The 6,215-nt window shown below is 49.7% G+C and overlaps 1 non-coding gene across 1 annotated transcript; it reads right to left on the reverse strand.

The window, feature by feature from the left end:
* Positions 1 to 1,343: 1,343 nt before the first annotated feature.
* TRNAC-GCA (transfer RNA cysteine (anticodon GCA)) lies at positions 1,344 to 1,415 on the reverse strand. The gene has a single exon. It is a non-coding gene; the product is annotated as a tRNA-Cys (tRNA).
* Between the last annotated feature and the right edge of the window lie 4,800 nt (positions 1,416 to 6,215).

Raw genomic sequence — 6,215 nt, forward strand, 5'->3', positions numbered from 1 at the left:
ACAACTTGATTTCAGATTCTTGGCCTCCAGAACTGTGAGAAAATACAGTTCTGTTGTTTTCAACAACTCAGTGTGTGTGATTTTGTCACAGCAGCCCTGGGAAATGAATACAGCATTTGCCCAGTACAGTTTATCAGGATTTAGTCCAACTGACTGCTTTCCACTTGTCCCATTTTTCTTTTATTTTTTATTTGCAGCCTTCTTTTGGATTAACTACAATTTTTTTTCCACTTCATTTATTTTCTCTTCAAGCATGTGCCCTCCCTCCCCTTACCTCCCTTTGCATGGCAAAAACCACAACTTTACAAAATGACACACTAGGAATTTCTGCAAGCACATTTAAAAAGTCTACAGTTAATCATCTTTGTCCTCCTCCCAAGTTACATAAAGATATTATAATACTTAAACTTGGATCAGCTCTTTCCTTATATGATATTGTTACCAGTATTTTAGTTTTATATTTTTAAAAACCTGTAAGTTAGACATCAATGTGATGTTATATGGTCAATGAAATTTAGATTTACTTACGTATCTATCAATTTCTCTGTTTAACATTCCTTTCATATCTCAGTCCTCCTATCTGGGCTCATTTTACTTTTCTCTAAAGTACATATTTTGGAATTTTCTTTTCTTTTCTTTCTTTTTTTTTGAGATGGAGTCTCACCCTGTTGCCGAGGTTGGAGTGCAGTGGTGCGATCTCGGCTCACTGCAACCTCTGCCTCCCTGGTTCAAGCAATTCTCCTGCCTCAGCCTCCTGAGTGGCTGGGATTACAGGATCCTGCCACCACGCCTGGCTAATTTTTGTACTTTTAGTAGAGACAGGGTTTCGCCTTCTGGCCAGGCTGGTCTTGAACTCCTGACCTTGTAATCCACTTGCCTTGGCCTCCCAAAGTGTAGGATTACAGGCGTGAGCCACTGCGCCTGGCCTGGAATTTTCTTTAGTAAGGATCTGTTGATGGTAATCTTTCTCAGCAATTGTTTATTCTTGAAGAATAGTTTATCAGGGAACAGAATTCTGACCTGACTGTTATTTCCTCTCATTGAATGTGTTACCACACTATCTTCTGGCCAGCAGTGGGTGATCTCATATTTCTCGCTAGCTCCCCTGTAAAGGACCTAATTCTCACCCATAGCCAGAGGATCAAAGTATATATTGCAAAGCCCAAGGACCAGGTGAGGGGGTATTGGGATGATCAGAGGAGTGGGAGCTGAGAGAAACACAACAGCTCAGTGGGGAAGGGTGTCCTCTGATTCTTCAGCTTTTGCAGGGAGACTCAGAAACTGGGCTCCGCAATGGGAAAATAAACTAGAACTCCTTTACCACCTTTCATGTTTAAAATACTAGGGGGCACCCAGATTTGAACTGGGGACCTCTTGATCTGCAGTCAAATGCTCTACCCCTGAGCTATACCCCCAGTTATGCTAGTGGGGTCCAATTAACAACCTTTCCCTGTGCAGCCACACCCAGACCTGCTGTCCTAGATTCCACTTCAGGATAGGTTTCTGAGTTACAAGGCTTGACTTGCTGCCAACTCAACACCCTGTCTTAGAGGAAGCAACCAGTTCCTTCTCCCACAGCTCTGCCACCTCTGTGCTCTCAGTTCCTGGGTAAGTGCAGGGATCTGGGGAGCAGTCCCCCGACAGCTGGAAGGCTCTCTAGTGACACCTATATTGTGGGTTTTGGGCCGAGCGCCTGCGAACAGAGACTCAAAACGCCCAATGGTTTGGCCAAACCTGCAACACTTCAAAGATAGAACCCACATTTTTCTGGATACTGGATGATAGCTCTCTTCACAAAGCCATGCTCTGGGATGCAGGCTACCACCTCTTCTGTTGCCCCAAATCTCCATAAAGTCAACACTTTCATCTGCTAAGATGTGCCCTCTGAAGAAATGATTGAAGAAATGATTTTCTGAGTTCCAAGTACGCCCTTCTGTGCTCTGTTCTGTGATGCTGGGTCAGGGGCTCCGCAAACCACACTCCTCCTTTAGCAGCCAGCTTCCTGGCCGTCCTGCCAGTAGGGCTCTAGAGGGACTAAAGGTCGGAGCAGGGAGAAGCTCCTTCCTGACTGCGTTGGGTTCCTGTCAGTGTCACCTGGTAGTAGCAGTGACAGTTCATCCCAGAAACAACCATGACCGTGGCCTGCAGCTTAGTCTCACAAGAGCAGCATCACCAGGCCTCTGCAGACATGAACACCCCCCAGGGGTCTGGGTCCCTGATCCACAGATATTCCTCAAGCCTCTAAGATTTTAACAATTTCAACCTCTTCTATTTGTTCCTTGCTCCAGGATGGCAGCGGCTTCTTGAAGGTACTAACTCTGTGATACTTAGTCTTCCACTCTGTCCTGTCAATTCCCTAATTCCTGTTATCCTCCAAAAGGACATGTTGAAGTTCCAACTGCCAGGACCCCAGAATGTGACTTTATTTGGAAATAGGGTCACTACTGATGTAATTAGTTAAGATGAGGTAATACTGGAGTAGGGTGAACCCTTAGTCCAATATGACTCGTGTCCTTATGAGAAGATGGTTATGTAAAGAAGGCAGAGCTGGGGGTGACACATCTATAAGCCATAAAGTGCCAGGAATTGCCAACGAGCACCAGAGGCTAGGAAGGGGCCAGGGAGGATTGTCCCCTTAAACTTTCAAAGACAGGACGGCCCTGCCGACACCTTGAATGTGGACTTCCAGAAATTCCGAGATATTTCTGTTGTTGTAAGGCACACATTGCGTGGTGCTTTGTTAGGACAACCCTAAAAAACTTAAACATTCCTCCACAATTATGTTGAATTCTCTCTGCTAATATAATTGGTGCAGTTTTTGTCTCAGAACTGGACTCTGAATGATACAGAAATAGCTACCTGTGGGGCACCAGGAAATATACCTTCAAGGAGGGTATTGGGATGCACTTGGTTTTGTCCTTGGTCTTTAAGGCAGTGCTGAGCACCTGGTTGGATCCTGAATTGTAGGGGATGGCCGTAGGAAGAGGGTCATAAAGCCACTGTTTCATAAGCTCATCAGCTTCCTTCTGTGAGGGGACTAGACTATGGTCTCTACTCAAGTAAAACTCTATTTTGTCAGTTCGGCTCAAGGAGGAAAATGAATTCTTTAAAGGGGACACCTGGAGTTGATCCAGGGACCTCTTAATCTGCAGTCAAATGCCCTACCACTGAGCTATAATTGAGAATAAGTATGTAATTTGTACTTTCTTATAGTTCCACACATATGTACAGGTGCTCATTCTGACTCAACAGAGAGTGGCTGGTCCTGTTCAACTGTCAGTGGATCTCCTTATGCCATAACTATTTTCCTTTTCCAAAAAGAAACCATCATGTCTTGCCATCAGCTTGGAGGCCTGCTGGAGGGTCTGTGTGAGACCACAAAGTCTGTGCCTGGCTTGGTATACAGGCAGACGGTGAAGCCCAGAGGGAAGGCGCTGCTTACTGAGCAAGGATTCGAACTTTCTTTGCCAGCTTTTCAGTTGAGATCATTTTCTAATAACCCCCAGTGTGGGACCAAGACGACCTCCCTGAATTCTCCTTCAAATTCCACATTTGTTTAAGGCAGTTGAACTTTAAAACAATATTTTAGTTTTTTTGCCTCATATATCGTGCCCCTTACAAAGCAGGTTCACTGTGCACTGGTTACCACTTCAGCCCACTGCGTCGCAGGCTGCACTGTTACAGAATCCTTGGGGTGTCGTTTTGCCAGCCAGAAACCTCTGTGGCCAGTGGTGCCTTTGCCTGAGTTTTGCTCTAGCCTTCTGGGCTTGTTCTACCCACTCAGCCTGTTAAGCTGCACCCAGCTCACACTACTGGCCTGGCTCCCATACTTGCCAAGGGCAAGCCAGGCACGAAGTGGCAAGGGGTCTGTGAGTGAGAGTGGGGTCTGGCCACTGTCCACAGCTAGACACACAGGCTGTGGTGGGGCGGACAGTTCACAGCACTGGCATGGATGCCAGCTCCCTGCAAGGCTGCAGCTGGACCAGGCATACCATAAGCAGCTTCCACAGCTCACACCAGAAAATGCAGTGGTGCCTGGAAGCTTGGAGATGCCAGGAGCCACAGAGCCCTAAAGAGGGTGTCACAGCCCTGGCTCAGGGAGCTCCTAGGTCTGAGGCTACAGCTCTTCTCTCCTTCTCTCTTCTCTTCTTCTTGTCACCCACAACGTGGTGAGCAAGGGGCATGTTTCAGGCCTGCTTGTGTTACAGCTCTTTCAGCACCCCCGTTTGGTGGGTAGTGAGCTCTTGTCCTGCGTCCAGGAAGAATGAGATACACAGACAAGTGGAGGGTGAGCAAGACGAAGAGGAGCTTTATTGAACAATAGAATGGCTCAGAGGAGACCTAGAATTGGTAGCTCCTCTCCATAGCCACGGTGTCCGGATGAGTGTTCAGCTTTCAGCAGAGACGTTAGCTCCTCTCTGCCGGCAGGTTGTCCCATCGTCTCTTGAGCTCTCAGCGGAGAGGGTAGCTCCTTTCTGGTTGTCCCAGGGTAGTCCAGCTGGTTGTCCCATCATCTCTTCTGGTCTGGCTGAGTCCAGGGCTTTTTATGGGCCTTAGAGGGGAGAAAGTACATGCTGATGGGTCCATGGGTGGCCATGGGCAGGCCCAGAAAAAGCACCAGAAGTACCCACTGTGGTCCATGGGACTGGCAGCTTGGTCCCAGGCTTCAGGCCCTCCCCAGCTTGAAGGTGGGACTTCACTGGGGACCTGCCCCTTTCTGCCCAGGAGCCTGTCTGCCTCTTGCCACTGTTTGTGGTGCCCAGGCTGTTTATGCTGAAGGGCACCTGCAGGCCAGCTCCGAGCTGCCCTCAGCTCCCCCTCAACCTCCTTCCAGTGCTTGTTGGTGCCCAAAGTCCAGAAGGGGCCAAGTGGGCAGGGGGCTGGTGTGTCACCACTGTCCTGAGTGTGCACATACCCAGCCAGGTTATGACAGTGCTTGGGCTGGACCTCAACTTTGCTGTGTGATTGGAGTGGCTGTTGACAGTGGAGAGAAGCCAGACCATGGGATCAGACACTTCCAAGCCCACAGGAGACGGGGGGTCCTTCCTGGGTCTCTGAGAGTGCAGAGATGCCTTGGTCTGCAGCTGCAGCTTGGGCGGCTGCAGCTGTGCCCAGAAGGGTGGGACTGTTGCCTGCTTCTGGCCCCCAAGAGCTCAGGGATGCCCAGCTCTGCAGCCATGGCTTGGGTGGCTGCATTTGCCCCTGGGGAGCTCCTGCCAGCTCTGTGGAGTGCAGCACCACCCCAGGCCCCACTCCACCTCAGGGACCGTCTCTGCCCACCCCTCTGTTCCTGGTTGCACTACTCTCCCGCTGATGGGTGACTCAGCCTGGCCCCATTGTGGCAGCTCCCAGGGCAGCAGGCTGTGGGGGGCTCCCAGGGGTGGGCTTTGGGGACTGCTCACCTCCTCTCTGCGTTTTCCCCTCTCTGCGTTTTCCCTGCAGTGATGATAGATGAGGTGCCGGTGACACGGCAGCCACGGCCAACCTCACATGAATAAACTCCATGCTTTTGGGGCTGGTCCCACGAGTCCTGGCTGCACCTTTGGCTGGGTGTTTGCAGGCTCCCAAGATGCAGCAGAGAGTGAGGTTGAGGCTACAGTGGAGGCTCTGGGCCTGGGAGCAGGTCTTTCCCGGCCATATGGGGATGGGGGTGGTACAATCGGCTGCCTCAGGAACACAGGATACAGGGGTCCCACCGCCACCACTGCTGCTCCCGCAGCCTCCTGCCACCACTGCCTACACCTCCCCACTGCAGCCAGCATGATGCAAGTGGCCACTCTGCATGGCTTGCCGCTGCCATCACTCTACTTGCCCAACTCCAATGACACAGAACACTCCCACACACATGAGCTCCATAAAATGGGTTTATTACTTACACATAGGCAGCAAGGAATAGCAGAAGCTAGGCCTCTTGCACCAGTTAGCGAAGTTGTGAATGCAAAGGAAAAGTTCTTGAAGGAAATTAAAAGTGATACTTGAGCGAACACACAAATGTTAAGAAAGCAAAACAGCCATATTGCTGATATGGAGAAAGTTTGAGTGGTCTGGATAGAAGATCAAACCAGCCATAAGATCCTCTTAAGCCAAAGTTTAATCTAGAGCAACACCCTAACTCTCTTCAATTCTATGAAGGCTGAGAGCAGTGAGGAAGCTTCAGAAGAAAAGCTTGAGGCTAGTGCAAGTTTGTTCATGAGGTTTAAGGAACATAGGAAGAC

Source organism: Macaca fascicularis, chromosome 3 (assembly GCF_037993035.2).
Source record: "Macaca fascicularis isolate 582-1 chromosome 3, T2T-MFA8v1.1".
NCBI lineage: Eukaryota > Metazoa > Chordata > Mammalia > Primates > Cercopithecidae > Macaca > Macaca fascicularis.